Source organism: Carettochelys insculpta, chromosome 1 (assembly GCF_033958435.1).
Source record: "Carettochelys insculpta isolate YL-2023 chromosome 1, ASM3395843v1, whole genome shotgun sequence".
NCBI lineage: Eukaryota > Metazoa > Chordata > Testudines > Carettochelyidae > Carettochelys > Carettochelys insculpta.
The window spans coordinates 269,885,653-269,906,560 of record NC_134137.1 but is presented as its reverse complement, the minus strand read 5'-3'; the positions used below and the strand labels follow the sequence as shown (position 1 = coordinate 269,906,560).

Below are 20,908 nucleotides of genomic sequence, written 5' to 3'. Positions count from 1 at the left end.
GTCACCAACGAGGAATTATATGGGAAGATACAGCTGAAAGAGAACCTACTGCAGAAGGTTATACAATGCAAGTTGCAGCTATTCAGACAAATGAAAAATCAAGACCCTGGTATTCGGCATAACGGACAGCTCGAACAGGAGAGGCAGACCCCACAAAGAATAGGTAAGATGATAGAGTAGATTGGTGCCGAGTTAGTCTACAGAAACTAAGCCACCCTGCACTGGACAGGAAAAGATGGAAGGAAACAGTGAGAGCTACCAGACACCAACAGGCACTGAGCCCATGGTTGTTGGTGATGATGATGATGGAAAAAATCAAACAGCAATATATGCAGCAAAAGTAAAATGAAGTAATTTAATCAGGTATCATAGCAATGAAGTAGTAACACTGTATCTGGTTCTAATAACAGAAAATACGTACCCTCAGTGTATTTTTCCCCAAACATTCACGGCACACCTGAGAGCTGTTCACAGAACACCAGTATTCCACATAACATAGTTTAAGAAACACTGCTCTATGCGAGATACAACCTTTCTAAGAATTTGTCATGTGATGTATCTGCTGAATGTGTATATCCCATTTGTATTCAAGTATCATTCTTGTATTTGAAGTTAGAAATATGAGATATAAACTTATATTACTAATGTAGTCATGCTGAGTGTGGGCCATTAGTAATTCTCAAAGAATTTAATGGCACAGAACAGTGACCTGTGAATAGATTTATTTTTCTTGCAAACCTGTGAGGAGGGACCATAAAAGCTCCTGCGAAACATATGACCGTATCACCTGATGCTGGGACCATCTTGGATGCTATACTTTTCCACTGAAAGCGAGACAAGGTTTAAATGGAACACAGAGGATACCTGTTTTATGCAAATCCTGTTTAAAGATGAAGAATGAGATGATTCAGGTCATCAGCTCTCCCTGGCGACCCCACCCAAGGTGATTGCTGCAAATATCTAAGGATTAAAGTGAGGAGTGAGGGGGAAGACTGAGTCAAGACTGGGAGGCTTTCCAATCTTTGAAAGAAGCTGATTAGCCAAGTCAGGGTGAGATTTTAAATATAACTAGTATGTATGTATAACGTATAAGCTTAGCCTGTGTGTTCTGTTATTTTGTTTAGTAACTTACTTTAGTCTGTCTGCTACTCTTATGAACACTTAAGTCCTACTTTTTACCCTTCATAAAATCACTTGTTCATTATTAAACTCAGTGCAGGTAACTGTTACCATGGGAGGTGGGAATTTTGTGTATCATCCTCTCTTTACCCTGAGGAAGAGGGTGAACACACGTTTACCTTGTATTAAGCTTCAGAGAGTAAGACTGATTTATCTGTGATTCAGGTCCCAAAGAAGCTGCACATCTGGGTGCTGATGAAAGTCCCTTTGGTCGAGCCTCCCCAGAGCTGATCCACTCCCATACTCTATTATATTGGAGAGGACTGTGAACCTACCTCTGTGTCAGCATGAGAGCAGCCTGAGGGCCTGGCTCAACAGAACAAAGCTGAGGGGCACCCAAGAGGGGAGTAAGGTGGGCTCGGGGTGTATCAGCACTTCAAATGATATTCACCAGGGGGTTCTAGCAACCAAACCGGTCACAAGATGGTGCTTCTATATTCTTACAGCACATTGGTCACAAATTCTGAAGACACTTCAAAATACCTGCAGCAATGTAAAACAAGCATAAAAAAATAAACAAGCCCCATCTCTTCTCCAAGGAAAGACTACGCATATGAATTTTCAATTGTTGTTGCCCTTGTTTTTCTGACTTTTTGTTTAGATCCATGTACCAATATCTCCATTCTTCCTGAGTTTTAGCTGGAACTTCTTACCCCTGCTTTTCCATGGAACAAATCTTAACATGTCAGGGCAGAAGAAAGTTTCCCCAAGTGACTTCACACTTGGAAAGAGACCCAAGAGTGAAAATCTGCTAGAATTGGACATAATCAGTGAACCTCTTTTTGCTCATCTTCACTTAAGTTTCTCATGGGAATGCTGATTATTATATTGCAATATATAATTTTCAAACTTTGCAGCTCTGTTTGAGTGCAGAGTACCAGTCACTGTTTCTTGTGACTAGAGTTTTGAAATCATGGTACAATTGAGTGCTTATCTTGGCATACAAAGACCTCATACAATGATGAAAAAAGTAGGGCTACCATATTAAAAAAAGAGGACACCCCTGAGAGGAAGGGTATGTGTATTGGTAGCTACCAACTCACACTGTATTAATGTAGTAACAGAGAGGTAGCTGTGTTAGTCTGTACCCTAAAAAAACAAAACAAGTCTTCAAAGTGCTACATGACTGCTTTTCTGTTTCATTGTATTAATGTGTTATACTACATTAACATAATGTGAGTTGGTAGATACTGATACAGATACACTCCCTCCCAAAGGTGTCCTCTTTTTTGAAAGGTCAAATACGGTAACCCTACTGAAAAAGAGGTTTAGTTGACAGCTAAGTAGTTTTACATCTGAACCAAACATGTCAAAATACCAAGTGAAAGTAGTGGGTGTTCAAAAACCAAATGACTGAAGACTAACAATAATCTACGTGCAGGTTCTTTAAAAAGCCCCAGATAAACTCTAGGGATAAAATCCTCTTGTCATCCTGAATTGAACAAAGATTATCCCTGATCAACTGGGTAAAAAACAACTAGAGGAACACAAAATACTCTAATCTGATCTGATTTTTGAAATACCCCAGTTATTCCAATTCTTACTGGGTATTTAGGACCTTGAAGTCAGGTGTGTTTCACTGCAGCTCCATTTGGGAGACCACAGATAGGAAAAGAGAGAAAAATTAAATGACTTGCCTCACATGCTTAAACATGAGACTGGACATCTAAGCCAGAGGTGCACACACTGGGAGGCACATGAAACTTCAGAAGGGGGTGCAGCACAATTGTCCTCCCCTTCCATGGGGGCTCTCTGTTGCCTCCCCATATCTTCTGTGCACAGCTGTGCTGCGCTCATGTGCCCCGCTGCCTGCCTCCCTGCCTCTGCATTCTCTGCCATTGCCAGTGAAGCAGCATCACTTCTGGTCCCTCTGCCTCACAGTGGCCACTGATGCCTCTCCCAGGGCCTCCCTGCCTCATCTGACCTGAGCTGCCACCACTCCAGCCCCCTAAGTGTCCACCGTCCCATGGGAGCACTGGAATATCAGCCACACTGTCAGCATCTCCCAGCGGGAGCTGGGAGTTATGCAGAGGAAGCTCAGTGGGGGTAAGGTTTTACTGGGACAGCCCCTTGTTGCAGCTTCCCAGAGAGACTTTTTTTTTTTTTTTAAATAAAAAAAAAAAGTGGAATTATGCTGATCTTTTCTTCAACTTTAAAAGGCTGCCTGGAGCTACTTGGGACTGCTGGAGGACTAGTTGGGTGGGTTCTTTAACCATGAATTTTCTGCTTTAAGGGTTGCCTGGGAGAGCTGGGGCAAGTTCTTCAAACACCAGCCCCTGTTCTCAGCAAATCACTCAGTTCCCAAAGAACTCAGATCAACCCCAGTCTTGTCATTTAGGTTTCATTTGTCGACCTTTTACTTAGGCAATCACAAAAAGTTCCTCTAGCATCTTAAAACAGTAACAAAATATTAGGTAATGAAGCTTCACTGGTCTCTTCTGCCTCCCACAGCTACCATCGTGAAGGGAGTGCAGCATGTCACTTCCGGGTCAGGGGGCCCCAGCTAATAACAGGGACAAAAAGTGGAGCGCAGCGTAAGGAGTTTGCTCTCCCCTCATCCAGAAAAAAAGCGCCTGGGAGCACTTTAAAGACTAAAAAAAGGATATTATTTTGTTAGTCTTTAAAGTGCTACTGGACTGCTTCTTTGTTTTGAAAGTATATGGACTACCATGGCTTGCTCTCTGTTCTTAATCTTGGCTGTAATCCTACTTTAACTATCGTTTTACAGTACAATCTAGAGCAGCGTTTCTTAAAGTTTGAGACCATGGAAGCACCAAATAATATTTTTAATGAAAAACACTAAGGAAAATTTTCTTTTAAAAAAATGAAATAATTTAATCAGGTATAATAGCAAAGAAGAAATAATATTGTGTCTGGTTTTAACAACAAAATATAAACATCAGTATCTCTCTAGGCGGTCACTCAATAACAAGCAGGATGCCTTCACGTCACCTTCTTCTTTGTGAGTCCATCGATAGCTGATCAGCCCAGTTCTGGAGCTGCATATCTTACCACAGAAGGGGCAGGTGTTGGTAGCTGTTGGAGGCGCATGGAGCAGTTTTTGACGCTCTTCTTCTCTGCCTCTCCTCGTCTGCACTGTGGCGGGACATCTCAAATCGCACCACCCCCTCAAGGATTACCCTTCTCCAGTGGGCAAAGTTCTCCCAAGTGTCAGCAGCAATGCTGCACTTTTCTATGTGTGCCTTTAGTATGTCATATCGCTTCTGCTCACCCCCAATGCTCCTCTGCCCTTCCTCCAATTCAGAAAACAGAATCTGTTTTGGGAAGCGTTGATCAGGCATCCAAACCAAGTGACCAGTCCAATGAAGTTGTTGTGAATGATAATGGCTTCAATGCTGGTCATGTTTAACTCCTCCAGGACCCCAGTGTTCGTGCACCTATCCTCCCACGAGATATTTAGGATTCGCCTGAGGCAGCATTGATGATACTGTTTAAGTGCCTTCAAATGATACTTGTATGTTGTCCATGTTTCACACGTGTACAATAGCACTGGCAAAAACCACTGCACTCTATACAAGGAGCTTTGTCTTTGGGTAGATGTCCCAGTTCTCAAAAGATCCTTTGTCTCAAGGGAGTGAAAACAGAGCTAGCTTGCATGGCTCAGATGGCTGGATTCCGCTTTAATGTTGACTTTAGCAGAAAGATGATTATTTCCAAGGTATGGGAAGTGCTCCACATTTTCCAGCAGTTCTCCACTGACGTTAATAGGAGTTACAAGAGATTGTCCCATCAGTAAGAGTTGGTGGATCACCTTGGTCTCTTTGACGTTCGATGTGAGGCCGAGATTCTCGAATGCTTCAGAAAAGCCACTTAAGATGGTCTGACAGGCTGAGGGAGAAAGAGCAGCAACCACGTAGTCATCCATGTATAGGAGCGCCATAATCAAGGTCATGGAGGTCTTGTTTTTAGCTTTCAGTCTCCCAAGATTGAAAAGCTTCACATTCATTCTACAAACAAACAAACAAACAAACAAACAAACAATCTTCAGGACATCTGGAAGCTTGCAATCAATAAGGTGGAGGGTCATAGTGATGAAGATGCAGAACAGTGACGATGGGGCAATGACACAGCCTTACTTGACTCTCGTTTTGACTTCAAAGAGGTCCCTTTGGGATCCGTTGTTACTCAGTACTGTGGCAATCATGTTGTCATGAAGCAGCCTCAAGATGACAATGAATTATTTGGGCAGATGATCTTTTATAGGATGGTCTATAGGGTGCTATGAATAATTGAGTCGAATGCTTTGGTCAGGTTGATGAAACTCATGTATGTTTTGTTCACAGCATTTTACTTGCAGTTGCCAGGCAGTGAAGATCATGTATGTTGTTCCTTGGAATGGTCAGAAGCTACACTGGGATTCTTGGAGAATTTCCTCTGAGAGTGGCAGGAGTTGGTTTGCAAGGGTTTGAGCTAAGATCTTCCCTGCAATTCTAGGAGGTAGATGCCACGAAAGTTTCCACAGTACAAACTGTCACCCTTCTTGAAGAGACTGATGAGCAGTGTGTCTCTGAAGTCTTGTGGCATCTACTCCCTATCCCAGATCTTGAGAATCAGGAGATAGAATTGTTTGTTGAGCTTTGGCCTGCCTTCTTTGAACACTTTGGCGGAGATTCCATCTAGTCTGGTTGCCTTGTTGCACCTCATCGCTTTGATGGCAACTTGGACGTCACTCAAGGTTGGAAATGTTGCAACATCATCCCTAGACAGTTGCTCAGGGTTTGGTCAAGGGATTCTAGGACCATGGTGGAGGGGCCGTTCAAAAGCTCATTATAGTGCTACCTCCAGCGAGAAGCAATGGCTTCACTGTCTTTCAAGAGCTGGGTACCATCCTTTGACCTCAGGTGATTGATTCCATGGTTTCTCGTTCCACAAACGCCTTCAGTAGCATTGAAGAAATTTCTTGCATCACTGACGTCTGCAAGATGCTGGAGTTCTTGCACCTTCTCAGTCCATCATTGGTTTTTCAGAGTCCTTGTTTTACTCTGGACTTCTGCCTTGGCATGCACTTCTTTCTTCATTGTGCAGTTGTCTGCCAAGCCCTAAAGGCTTTCCTTTTTGCCTCAGGCATTTAATTTGCACATTGTTCTCATCAAACCAGTCCCGATACTTCCTGAACTTGTAACCAATGGTTTCTCCACAAACTCCGGTGGCATTTTTCAACTGACACCATTGTTCTTCCACATCTTCAGGGTGTGCTGTCAGCAGCTTACTTTGGAGCATTATCTGGAAGTCACTTCTTCTGATGGGATCCTTCAAGCCTTGTATGTTGATCTTTCATCAGATCTGTTTTCTCTGATTCTCTGTTTGGGGATGATCCTAATCACTCTTATGGATTGAATAAGGTGGTCATTGGTCCAGCAGTCATCACCATTAGTCGTTGCACGTGAGAGACAGATGATACGCCGATTCTGAGCACAATGATAACATAGTCTATGGCAACAAAACAAAACAGCAGAAATGTGGCACTTTAAAGACTAACAAAATCCAAAAAAATCATTTTGTTAGTCTTTAAAGTGCCACATTTCTGCGGTTTGGTTTTGTTGGAGTACACAGACTAATACCTCTCTGTTGATAGTCTATGGCAGCACTTCAATCAAGGATGTTGCCATGCGGGCTTAAATTTGTTTTTCTGGAGTAAGAGGATGTTTGTGATGACAAGATCATGTTCTGCACATTTCGTAAGGAGAAGCACTTCACTGGAGTTCCTGTTGCCAACTCCTCCTTTCCCAACAGTATTCTGCCACAGGTCCGTGTCTGGCATTGAAATCCCCCAAGAAAATAATTTGTCTTCTCTGGGGATGTGGAACTTCTCCTTCACGTCATCTTTGGTGTCTAGAGTTGGTGCATAAGCAATGGTGACAGCTGCCTGTTGGCTTTTGGCAAGATTCAAGAGACATTCATTGATGTGGACAGAGTCTTCCGATAGGATCTTTGTCAACTTATTTTTGATGGCAAATCCTACTCCATGAATCCCATGATTCCAAAAAAAACGTCAGATGCTTGAGGCACACCTGTGAGTTGTTCACAGAACACCAGCGTTCCATGAAACATTGTTTAACAAACTCTGTTCTAGAGTACATCCAGCCAATAAATGGGTTTCCTCGTATTATCACCTACAATATAGACAAAAATCAGCAAATTAAATAAATGATTGAAGTACTAACTAAAACTGAATTCACATGTCCAATGCTAGATGTTGCGAGTGAAGAAACAGAGGCAAATTAAAAAATTCAAGCATTTGGAAAACAAACACTGGTATAAAAAGTGATCTAGTAATGGTTACACATTTTCATGTAAAGACAAGTGTATTCCTACTACATCTGAGAAGGCCCTGAATATTGTGTCCAAATTGCTGGAGATGTACCTCAGAATACAAAGTAAGGAAGTCTGCACCATTTGCCTAAGACCCGTCTCCATTATAGCAGCACATCTTAAATTATGCAGCTGTGGCACCATAGTGCAGATACTTCCTATGCTAACAGAAAGGTTTTTCTCCCCCCACTTGATACCACTCAGGGAGCTGGATTTAACATGATCAGTGGAAGCACTTTTAGCATGGAGGCCTAGCTCAGTGGTTTGAGCATTAGCTTGCTAAACCCAGGGTTGAGAGCTCAATCCTTGAGGAGTCATTTAGCGGTCTGGGGCAAATAGATTTAAAAAAGAAATCTGTCAGGGATGGTGCTTGGCCCTGCCCAGAGAGCAAGAGACTGGATTCAATGACTGCCCAAGGTCCCTTCCAGCTCTACGAGAAGTCTATCTCCTTATCTTATTATAAAGTAACAGTGTCTAGAGTAGGGCTGTAGACAGACTAAACAGCAGCATTCAGGTGTGTCAGGTTTTTCATACTTCTGAGCAATGTAGTGAGGTCAAGCTACATTTTAAGCACATAGACCACGACTCAAACAAATCAGAAGAAAAAAGAACATTTCAAGTGCAATCATCCTAAACTTTTGAAGTACTGGGTATGGAAATCTCATCAAGGAAATAAAAGTAATACTCAACTGTCCTAAAACATATTATAAAGACTAGTTATCTTCCACAACCACCAGCTTTCCTGGATGTCTGAATGAGAAGCTAAAAGATGGTCACTGGACTCTCAGGAAGTCTGTCTCTCTATTTGCTTTCATGTCCATGCAGTAAACTTGAGAAATACAGATCAGAATACAGTGCTCCTTTTACATAAGGAGAGTCTACTAAAAAAGGTAGAGTAGCAATTTAATTATGATGATTATGGATTTTACATACAGAATTGCAATTTTTTGAACAATTTATGTCTGAAGAGTAACTAAATTTATAGCAAGCAGAATATGTGGCTTCAACTGTATAAAACACAAGAATCTTGACAGACAGTAGGAGCCAAATGCCCACTTATCAACCTACAGAAGTATTCACTCCAGGGTTCCCTGCAAACTGATCCCAACAGAGATTAAGGTACCAACCGGCTGAATAGCAGAGCATCCACACCACCCACAGTCAGCAGCATCTGTTTCTACTGGGGGTACACTTCCACGCATGCCTTGGTGCAAATAAACTTTACTCCACCCATGGATGGAAACAGTTAGAGGGACACTGGTTCACACTGCTACAATCCATATACTTATCACCTACTGAGCCGAACCTCTGCTTCACCAACTTTTCACAAGACAATGAATACCAGCATTTCTCTTTCTTTACGTAAAGACAAACGGTAGTGTTAAAATGCAAGACTGAGTATTACCAAATAAACTAGCTGCAGTGCTACTTGTAGGCATGTATTATTATTAAAAACAATCAATTTTTAAAAAAGTATCACTATCCCCATTTCATATAGTAAGCTTGGACCAATACAGGTTATATTCTAAATTGGGTGCCTACTTTATGACATTAGGACATACTTTTCAGGACCTGTGGCTTTTACTAAACTAAAACATAGTTGTGAGTGCACAGCACTTCAGAAGATCAGGACTCTGATTGTCAGAACACAGTGACTGCTTCTCAAATTATTCAACTAAAAGAACTGCCCAAAGTCACATAAGTTAGCTCTCATAACTTCTAGTACAGCACCCCAGAATCACTAGTGATTATAAAGGCAGAGTTTGACTTCTGAATTTCAGAGGATGCCTTTTTGCCTCTAATTGCCTCCATTAGGCAGCTCTTTAGCCATCGTGGCATTCTTTTGGTCCTCCTACCATCTTTTTTGATTTGGGGTATACAATTAGTGTGAGCCTCTATAATGTTTTTAAGTCATCTCCATGCTGTTTGCAGCCACATTTCATTTTTCATTTCTGCCTGTGCAGTGTCCTCATACTTGTGTACTTCCCCTTTCTGAAGTTAACTGTCATTGTGGTGAGAGGTTTGGTACCACCCTCCCAACAAAAAGATGCTAAGCAAAAATTACATCTTGGTCACTATTAGTGAGCAGTTCAACTGTAGTTACTTTTTGGACTTTTGTGCTCCACTTAGGACTCAAATCAAGAATAACCTCTCCCCTTGAGATTCTAGGACTGACTGCTCCAATCAGCAGATATTTATGACATCTTGAAATTTTAGCTCTGCTTTGTACACTGAGGGGACACACAACCAATAGATGGATAACTAATATAATGGCGATTTCACTTTCTGGTTTGTTGCTTTTAATTTCCCCAGCATTTCACAACCACTGTCCCCATCCTGAACAGCTGTTCCAAGGTATCCTCCTACTGCTATATTACCACCTGTGGAAAGAAATTCTACGTTCAGAGATTCTGTGGTACAGTTTGAGTCATTTAAGCTTTTAATTTTGACACTTGTTAAATATTTAGGTTTTTTGAAATCTTAAGTGTAACCAACTGAGAATTGCCTGGATACAGGACTAAAGTAGTCTATTGAAGATTTTCACTTCATAGAATTATTTACACCCTTAACTCTAATTTAAAGCTCACCTGAGAAGAGTAAAATCATGTTTGTAACATACCCACTGTTCCAAAAAGTGATAATCTCCACCTTTGAGCATAGACAGTCACACTCTTGAGTTGTAAGCCTGCATTTATTTTTCCAGTAGTTCATGTTTTACATCAAATGGTGTAATAGTACAACTGCTGGGGCTTCTCTACACTCGCCATCCCCCAAAAAAACAAGAGAGCGTTCAAACTGACAGGCAAAAAGAAACCAAGATAGAGTGCTTTTCCCTTAAAATAATACCTCCAGCTCTGTGAACAACTTTCCTTGACTCCTCCATCCCGGGGAGGAAATGAATGCATGTGAACAAAGCATAGCTATTATCCTCTTTACTGGCCTCCAGGTGGGGTTCCCAGTCATGCCCAGGTAGGTAATCACTCCACCCAGCACTGTGAGCTCTACTACTTTATCCCAAGGTGAGCCAAAACCACCGCCCCCCCACCCCACAAGCCCTGTGAATTTTAAAAGCAGTTTCCTATCCCATCCATTGTTTGCTCTGACCCCAAGGGATTGCTGGCTTTCCCCATCCTCATGGCTTCTTCCCAGCAGTCTTCTAATAAGGGTGGTTATCACTCCAAAAGGTCTTCTGCTTGAAGTCATGCTGAGCTGCTTGACCTCCTTAGTGTGTGGGATGAAGAATCTGTGTTTTCCCAGTGAGAAAGGGGTCAAGAGCAAGACACCAAATAATGCTGGTCAAAAATCAAGGAGCTTCACCACAAGGCTAGGGAAGCAAATAAATGCTCTAACACTGCCCCCCAGACACACCCTTATTATGAAGAGCTGGACTCAATAATAGGTGCATGGCTAACTGGAGCAGCCAAGAGCCCTGTGCAGACCTCTCAGCAGGGCTCACAGCACACTCCAGAGCAGGAGGAGGATCCCTGCAGCCAAGAGTTGACCCCAGGTTCCCCTTCCACCTGTGAGCTGCCAAGAGGAAAAACAAACTGGAGGAGGAGATGCAGGCAAGTATGGAACAGCAGGAGAGCCAGCAGCACAGATAAAAGGAACAGAGTGCAGCTGGGGAACATACGTCAGGTATATCCCTTCTATACAAGCACGGCCAGGGAAGAGGATAGGGAGCTGTTGAGAATGGCTTCTGGTAGCTGACTAAAAATAGAAGGGTGGACCAGGGTGGCATCTGGGAAGGACATTTATGCTCTCGCAGATTGCCATCTGGTCTCTCTCCCTCTCTGAGATAGGCCCAAAGGATCTTCTGAGGTACTATTCAATTTTCTCTCTAAGATTCCATGGACGTGGGTGTGTTGGCCTGTCTCCACTAGGATACCCAGCCAATGCATTCTTGCAGATGCAATGGTGGCACAGAGCTTGGCAGCGTACAGGGCAATTCTGTAATCACTTCCCCTCTGGAAGAAACTGTTTTCTTGTTCCCAATTTCAGCATGGAAATATCTCCGTATATATGGCAGCCTATGCATGGAGGAGAGGGGGATGGGAAGGATATGCGGAATTGTAGAGTGGTTTCCTCATGCATCTACTAAATTGTCCAGCATCAGCCCCCATAATACAACCCCTTCACCATCATCTATTACCCCGAACCCTTACTCCTATTCTTCTCAACACTTCCAAAAGCAGGAATAAATGCTCACCAACTTTGGGATTGTCAGGTCTCACCGCGGTTTCCACTTTCAACTGCAGTGCTCAAATACTCATTCCCTCTAGGGAGGAATGCAGGGCTGATAAAAGTTTCAAACTCGGATGCTTTCTCCTAACAGCAACTTATTGTTTTCTACAGCTGCTCTATCTTTACACATTTTTTTCCCCACACATACAGCACCATCAGGGATGTCAGGCCCCACCACAAGCTGCCTCAAAAGTCCGTGTAGAAGAAAAACAGAGAAACCATGGAGAAATGTGACCACAGAATGGAAATGCAATAAAAGTGCAATAGGGACAAGAGAAATCAGAGGACAGCAGTAGGAAATCAGAAGGGAAGCAGAAACATGGGTCAGTGGCTAAGCCACTGAGAGACTAGCCTGAGGGATAGAGGAGCAAACAGATTTAATGCTCTCCACTGGCTAAGACTCCCCAACGTGCAAAGCCAGTCTAATTCCACTGTCATGACACACCTATTAACAGCCTGCCCTGGCATCTTTCTTCCCTACCCCCAACCGCCTTCTCAACCTACTCCACCCTCCAACACAACTCTAAGACACCTGGTCTCTCACACAGCTGTGATCCTTTCCCCCATCCATCTCCTTCTAATACCACCAAGCCCTATTCCCATTGCTGCTGTGTCTTCATTTGCACAGGTGGATTAAAGACAAAACAGTGCACTGATAAATGCCTTTATTCTTATTCCATGAAAACGTGTGTTGGGGAACACATGTACCTGTCAGGCAGGGCAGTGTCAGTGATGAGACTGGGACCCAACCCCCGTACACATCAATGTCAGCATGCATTGTTGTCAAAGTGGTTCCTCAGGGCCTCCCTGATATCAATGGCTACCCTATAGGCTGCCCTGACAGCAGGGATGTCTGACTGCTCAAACACATTGCCCAAATGCTCTGCCTCTGCACTCCAGCTATGAGCAAATGCTTCTCTCTTACTCTCACAAACTGTGGAGGCAACAGCATGTGGAAGAACCCTGGGGATATGGTCCTGAAACAGGTCAAGACTCCCCTCTAGACATCTCCAGCTCCCCTTCAATTGGCCAAAGACGCATTCAAAACCATGCGGCAGCTGCTGAGCCTGTTGTCAAACTGCTCCTTGCTGCTGTCTAGGTGCCCAGTTTAAGGCATCATGAGTGTGGTCTGTAAGGAACAGGCAGGGTTCCACTGGATCACTGTGGGCGTTTCTACACACACACCTCCTGCTAACTGGGGAAAAAAAAAAAAAAAGTGCCTTCCTGTAGTTTTCTGTACAAACCACTGTTTCTGAACTTACATGCATCATGCACCTTTCCAGACAATCCTGCATCTATGTCTGTGAAATGGCCACAGTGATCCACAAGCATTTGGAGCACCATGGAGAAGTACCCCTTCTGGTTGATATACCCTAAGGCCAGGTTGGAGGTGGCAATGATTGGAATATGAATCTCATCAATCTCCGCTCCGCAGGTAGGGAACCCCATTCCTGCAAAACCAGCCACAATCTCATCCACATTCTTCACGGCTGCAATCCATGCAGCAAACTGTGACTGGTTGCCCTGCACACTTACAGCAGCACTGTCCCACTAGTAGACTTCCCCACTCCAAACTGACCGGCAGCTGAGCAGTAGCAATCAGGGATCTCCAGCTTCCACAGACCAACGGCAACAGGCTTCTCCCCAGAGAGAGCAACTCTCATTTGGGTGTCCTTGCATTGCAGTTCTAGGGTCAGCAGAGCACACAGCTCAAAGAAGATGGCTTTGTACTTTCTGAAGTCGTGCCACAGCTGCATGACAATGCAATCCCACCACTCCGTGATGGCCTCTCTGCTCCAAAAGCAAAAATTCACAGTGAACAGGTACTCTGACACAGCCACACTAGGAAGCAACTGTCACCATCTGACCCTGTAGGAAATGAGGCGGCAGCTCACCTCTGCCACTGCCTCTGCAAGGGCAACAGAGGTCTGCTTCCAGGTCAGGTTGTCCCCCTTGCCTGTTGCATAGCATCCCAGATCAGTGATTGCTCTGACAGGAAAGCAAGCAATGCAGGAGCCATGACTGTAGCCTGCAGACACTGGCATGCTGGGCTAGCAATGGTAGTTTCAAATGGTGCGCAAGGGAGCCAGAAGCCTCCGGAGGCTTCCAGGAAGAGCAAGGACTGATGGGACATTTTCCACATTCCCAGGAAAACTTGCACTTCATGGGGACTTCCCACAATGCCTAGTGAGGGCATGAGACACCAGGCACGGTGGGATACATTTTTCCCACAATGCATTGCTCTCATTTCAAACTGAGCCCTTTAAATGTGAATGCTCTGTTTTGCAATGCTGTGGCTGTGTGAACATGATTTTTTGACTTTACTCATTTCAGCCTTGGAATGTCAAAAAAACATGCAGTGTAGACACAGCTTTAGTCAAGTTAATACAGAGCATTTCCCTACACTGGATTTGGAATGTCTTTCTAATGGATATGTCTGTTCAAATACATCAGTTCTGAATTTAGAGTACTTCAGTCTGTCTCCTAGGAGCTCCATTAAGTTTATTCAGACACTGCCTCCACCCCTTTCACTTCAGCGAGTTGAGCTCTACATAAACCCTGTGAAAAATCGATCTAGTTCCTCTTCAGAAGGATGTCTACACTGGTACTTGATCAACAAAATTTTTGTCATTCACAGGAGCCAACACCTCCCTGCCCCAAAGTTTTGCAACCACAAGCCCAAATGTGAACGCTGCTTTGTCTACAGGAGCGCTCTCTTGCTAACAAGCAGCATTCACACACGCTGACTTTCATCAACAGAGTCATGCAAACAGTCTTGTTGCTAAAAGTTGCATAGTGTAGACATACCCAGGGGGTGCCCACATTTCCAGTAAGGGACAAAACACATCTATAATAATTATAAGCATTGCTTAACATTTGAGGTGCTCCCTGGGGACTGTGCCAATCTTAATTCAGAAAGCCAAACAAAGCTGTAAAATCATGCTTGTTTGTATTTGTTTAGCATCCTGGGACTCCGCACACTTGCAGGTTTAATAGTGTGTTTTGAAATAAAAAAGGAGGGATTTTTAATTCCTTCCTATCTGTGTTTTAACTGAAATACGTTTCTTCCTTCTTATCTTCCTGGATATATTTTGCATTTGTTTAAGATTAAGTCAACAAGCTAACCAAGCTCCACAGCCACTTCACAGTATACCAGTAACAGATACCAAAGACAGAATTTGTTAAGTCAACCTCCCTTTGCTGGTTGGGCAGCTGCTTCTAAAGCATACAGAAATTTTCGAAGTTCTCAGAAAGGATGGTGAATTGAGAAGCGTACATGTGTACATACAGATCATTCAAAAGACGTTACAAGCCAGTCCATGCAATTTTTATAGGTAACAACATACAGTTATGCAGAAATAACCCCTGCATAATTCAAGGCTTAACTCGAATTTTCATGCAAATCAAAGGGGGACAGGAACCAGGCTGCAGCCTGGTTCCCGGCTCCCCCGGGCTTGCAGGAGTCAGGAAGCTGATCAGTTTCCTGGCTCCCAGAATGGCAGAGCTCCAGGAACCAGAGGCCAGCCTGGTTCTGGTCTCCCCACCACTTGCAGGTTGCAGGATGTGGAAAACTGACCAGCTGGTCAGTTTCCTGGGTCCTGCAAGCAGGGGAGGAGCTTGGAACCAGGCAGCAGCCTGGCTCCCAGCTCCCCTCCACCTGCAGAGCCAGGAGACTGACCAGGGCAGCAGCCTTGATCAGTTTCTTGGTTCCAACCAGTGGAGGGAGCCAGGACCAGGGGCAGCCTGGCTCATGGCTCCCTCCACTCCTGGGAGCCAGGAAACTAACCGGGGCTGCTGCCCTGCTCAGTTTCCTGGCTCTGCAAGCAGAAGGGAGCTGGGAGACAGGCTGCCGCCTGGTTCCCAACTCCCCACCACTCCTGGGATCGGGAAACTGCTCTTGTCCTGGTGGCAGCCTGACTCACAGCTGTTGCCTCTGACAGGAGTGATTTCCCACTCCTGTCAAGGATGGCAGTCCTGCTAACCTGAGACGTGTTGAGCATATCTTGAGGGTTTACTGTAAAACTTCACCAGGATCAAAGCAACTGAGTTAGTATTCTGTCGGGGGGAAAAGAAACAATAAAAAATTCTGAGGACATACAAAAAAATTTGAAGTTAACATTACAATTCCCAAATCAAAGAATCCAGGTCAGTTAAAGAAAAACCTACTATAGTCATCCCAGCACTCCTTTGAAAAGAGAGTTATCCTTCTAAAAATGTAAGGAAAACAAAATGGGTTTAATAAAGGCTAATATTCTCTTTTCTGCAAGATAGCACTTCATGAAAGCATCAGAATGCTCAGTAAAAAACAGACTTAAAACATAGTTGTGTCATGAATTTTGTTTATTTGGAAGCTAAAATTATTTCCTGAATAGGAGGGTTAGGTTGTTATGTATGTTATTCACAAAAGAAAAACATTATATTCAAATACAGATATGAAACTGATCACACCTAGACATTTATCATCAAGATACCAAGTCATTCACCTAGACATTGTCCATGTTTTTTGTCCCCAAATTTTCCATTCTTCAGCAAATCTTATACTACCTAAGGATGCAACCAAACAAGAGTTAATAAAGCCATATTATTCAAAAGTCAGTTTGAGATCCATTCCCTTTTGGAACTACCATCCTCACACTGGGTATGCAAGAATTTATTTCAGATAGAAATGGGAAAGTTGTTCTTGGCATACAGGACACCCTGTACAAGATACTGACAGTGATCTAGCAAGCCATCATATCCGTAACATTCAAATTCTCTAGTCTGCTTGTAGAGAAAAAAGGGACAGGAATGTTTAGAAGTCTAAGTCACCGCAATACATATCCTTAAAAATTAAGTTGGGGATGTCCCAAAATAAAAGGGACAAGAGACCCAATAGCCCTATTACATGGTGAAAGTGCAAGAAAAATTTAACAAATGGTGGTAATGCTCCAGAAAAAGAAAATTAAGACATTATAAATATAAAAGCAGCCATGTTTAAGTGACAATAGCTATTAGCACACAGTTAACAATATTTGTTTCTGTAGTTATAACCCTACAGTGAATAAAAAAAAAAAAGTATCTGTAACCTCATCCATATCTGTAAAACTGTGCTGCAGAAGCCTGTGGATATCAACAGACTTGCAGGGCTCTATTCATATTTCTATCATATGGTTTGACAGATTCTTATCATATTTCTTGTAAACTGAGATTAAGAGAAAGATATCATGGTCTCATTAAGACGTTCTACTTTTTGAGTGCACATAAAAATCCTTAGATTTATGGTGCACTACCTCCAGCATTGTTAGCACCATAAAGAAACCCTACAGGAAACTGTTTCTGATAATTAGTCAAAGCAATTTTAACTCTCTTAACATCTCTTCAGTTTTGGTTCCAGAAAGAGAGGGAAAAAAAAACAAGTGGTAGACCCAGAAACATGAAATAAAAAGGGACAAACAGCTTCTTCACCCCGTTCACCACCTTCTCTCCCCTGAATCATCCAGTACAATGGACACTGTACTTGTAATATACCATGGCCAAGTAATCAACAGATTAACAAATTGTATATTCAAAGGGGAGGTGAAAACTCAGATGGGTGATCATTTTAAACACAAGTGACATGAATTTTTCTATCTATTCTAAGCATTTCCCACCTGCATGGAGGAAACAGTCATTTACAGACAGGAATTTCCCCAATTAGCCACAGGTATGAAGAATCCATACTAGAGGCTTTAACTGCCCTCCACCCCAAAAATTATTAAATGGTACTACAACAGAACCTGCTTGAAAAGCACACAATTCAGGCAGAATATTTGTTGGGTGAAAATCACATTCAGTGTTCTCTCTTTTTCCACCCACGGGCAGAACAAATTTTGTGACATGCACTAAGGCACGTGCAGATGAGCACTACCAATAGAAACATGATGCACACATCAAATGACCGTGGGTGCTCTGCTAATCAGCTTGGCAGCACCTGAATTTGTCCTGGGTGGCAACCCAAGCACTCATCTTACAAGGAACGCTGGTCATATTATTAGTAAGGAAGGGTGTATTGCTCCAAATACTTAGATATAGAAATAGTGTATAACTAAGTGAAGGTGTTTCTGAAACAGTCAAAGGATGGAAGTGTGCATCTAAAGCATCCTCTATGTGATTTGTTCCAGTCACATGGCAGTCAAGTTTCCTTAGAGTGTCTAAGAAGTAATTTAAATTCAATCTAAGTCAGACACCAAGTTGTTTACAGAAGACGTCCAACTAAAAAAGTTATTTTCTGTATTTAATAAAAACAGTTTTTCCTATCCCCCATGTGATCTAGGGCTTAATCCTGGAAAATGGATTAGCCTCATGCTTAAAGTTAAGTGGGTGTTTAATTGCTTTTTGGATTGCAGCCAGAGAGCTGAGCATCTTGCAAGAACAAGCTCTGGGCTGCTGCTGGAGTAATAAACAGTATTGATGAGCACACAGTTCAACCTCTTTCCAAAACAAAACTGCTTTAGTACACCCCCTTTAGAATGAGCTGGGTGCAGCTGATTATCCAATAAAACTTTCAATGTAAAGCTAGATCAATATTACCGAGGAAGATGGACCCACTCAGGGTCGATTTTCCAGGGTTTTGTTTCATGCATGTGCAAAATGGCACTTTCCAGGGTCAAAGTCGACCCCGGAACTCCTCACAAGCAGCGACGATTAAGGAAGGTGACTTTCTTCCATTTAGACAGCCACTGAAGTCGACTGCTAATAAGTCAACTTCAGCTATGCAACTGGCGCAGCTAAAATTGCACATTGGCAGTCAACTTCAATGTCTAGTACAGACATAGCCGAAGAATGAGGGCATCCCCAGGGTGCAATCTGAACTGTGGGACCACTGAGCTTTCTGCCCTCCCAACTGGACTCCCTCTGAAACTATAATGCTGTGACAAACCACAAACCTCGCTCGTTACTGCACTTAGATATCCACAGGCAATGACATGCCCAGATGAGTTGCTTCTCACAGCATCTCATGACCTAACAATAGAGAGAAGCACCTGCCAATCCCCCACAGCTTCATAGCCAAGGATCCCAGAGCTGTACTCTCTTGCCCTGCCTTGGCCACTGTGAGTTTATTACCCAGTACACTCCTCCCTCATGTGGAGAGGACATGCAGCAGCTTTTATACACTGAATAAAAGCTTCCTAAGCTTTCTGAGCAAACCCCATTTTTGATAAGATCTAGAACAGATTTCTTAGCTACAGAAAGACGGATTTTTAAGTTACTATAAGTGGCAAGCATGAAAGGATAGACATGGTTACTAAATAGAAGTAAGTGCAAAATCTAAATCTTATCACACCAGACCTCCCTGCAAGCCTTGTCCAGTCTCCTCATAGGATCTTCTTAGTGTCCCAGTTGTTTCCAATGTAGCTGGTGGAGGAGAAAGGCACCCTACCATGGTGAAACTATTCCTTATAAATCCTTGGCCCCTGTACCTTGCAGACATTAACCCAGGTATATCTTGGTGGGCTTTGTTGACACTCAGTGAACAAGAAGCTCCCAGGTCACAGTGATAGACTAGCTTCCATTGTCTACTGCTTGGACAGTTGAGTCACATAGATGTAATGGTTGGTCAACACCCTCTGGCCAGGGATCCTTTGTTTGCCACTAGCAAAGTTACAGCATATGTCAGTAACAATACAGCACAATCTCATAATTTTATATGCAACAGTGATAAACATATTTAGACAGAACAAGTTTCATGACCTTTTGTATCCTTCATACAAAGCATGCCATGTAAGTTATCACAATCATACATGAATGATGAATATGGGATTATAGGGTGTCATTCTGAGGTACAATGTGTCACATTACTCATTTCATTTCTAATTATAAGTATTTCAAGGACTACTTAACAGCAGAAAGACTATTCACCTACAGGTCATACGATCTTCAAAAGAGAAGAGGCTCAGATGGATGCAACTGCATCCTTTCAACGTGGGTCCTCCTGAAAGCTGCACATGGAGAGTGCCATCCTCCCACCTCGCCCATGCACTCACCACACGGTGGGAGAAGCACGTGGCAGCAGAAGCCGCAGCAGCAGCCCCGGTGAGTCGCCAGCATTAAATTAGAACAAGGGAGCTGGGGGAGCCTGGCTCTGTGGGAGGGGAGGCTGTGGAGAATATGGGAAGATGACAACCACAAGTGTGTTGATCTTTGAATTCCTTTTGGACACAGCTGCCCTATACCTACATCTTGAATCTCTCTGGATAATCATCCCAAAGTTTCACACAGTAGTCCCTCAAGTTACACAAAGGCTATATTCCCACACATCCTTGCATAAGTCAGAATTTCACATAAGTCAGAGGGTGGCTTTTCCCAGCTGAAAGCACATTCTGCAGCCAGGGAAGCAGCAGGAGCACCTGGAGGTCCTTTTGAAAGGTAAGTCCTGGGGTTGTGGCGGGGGTTGGGGGGGCAGTTGGGGAGGGTTAAGCCTGGGGTGGTTAGGGCTGCGTGGGGGGAAGGGGAGGGGAAAGTTGAGCTGGGGCCATGTGGAGTGGGGTGAGCTAGAGCTGCATGCGGGGTATTTGAACTGGGGCCAGGGGAGGAGGGGTGGTTGAGCCAGAGCCATGCTTGGGTGGTGAGCTGGGCGGGGGGATTGAGCCAGAGCTACACAAGGTGGGTTTGAACCAGAGCCATGGGTGTGGGGGGGTTGAACCAGGACTGCACAGGGTCGGGGAAGCGGCTGAGCCAGGGCTGGGGGGTGGGATTTTTAGTTGCACTTAAGTTTCCTTAATGCAAGTTAAGCACAGCCCAAAAAATCACACATTGAGGGTTTACTGTACTGAAAAATTATGATGACAACATACCAGCTCATCTAGATGATGGCCTAGGATATTTTAACCTTATTCCTTCTTCCTCCTACTTTCACATCTCAAAACATTCAAGCCATATGAATCTTCCTGTCTATTTCAAAATTACATTTTGTACCATGGATTGATAACAGCTGATATTCATCCGCAGCTAACCACTTCAAAATTATGCAAGAGATTAAAACATCTGTCACAGCAAACTACTTGTTCTGGATGTTCTTACAGTTGAGATGTATTTCTCGTGAGTATTTAAGATCAAGGAAAATGGTTTTTGAGACAAGCAGTAATCATCTCTGTTTAGGAAGACTATTGTATCCTGTCACATTTCATGGTAA

General features: G+C 43.4%; 1 protein-coding gene across 2 annotated transcripts in view; it reads right to left on the bottom strand.

The window, feature by feature from the left end:
• The window catches only part of MKRN1 (makorin ring finger protein 1), a 48,769-nt gene that overhangs the window by 22,394 nt on the left and 5,467 nt on the right, over positions 1 to 20,908 (bottom strand). The gene's annotated exons all lie outside the window — the stretch shown is intronic.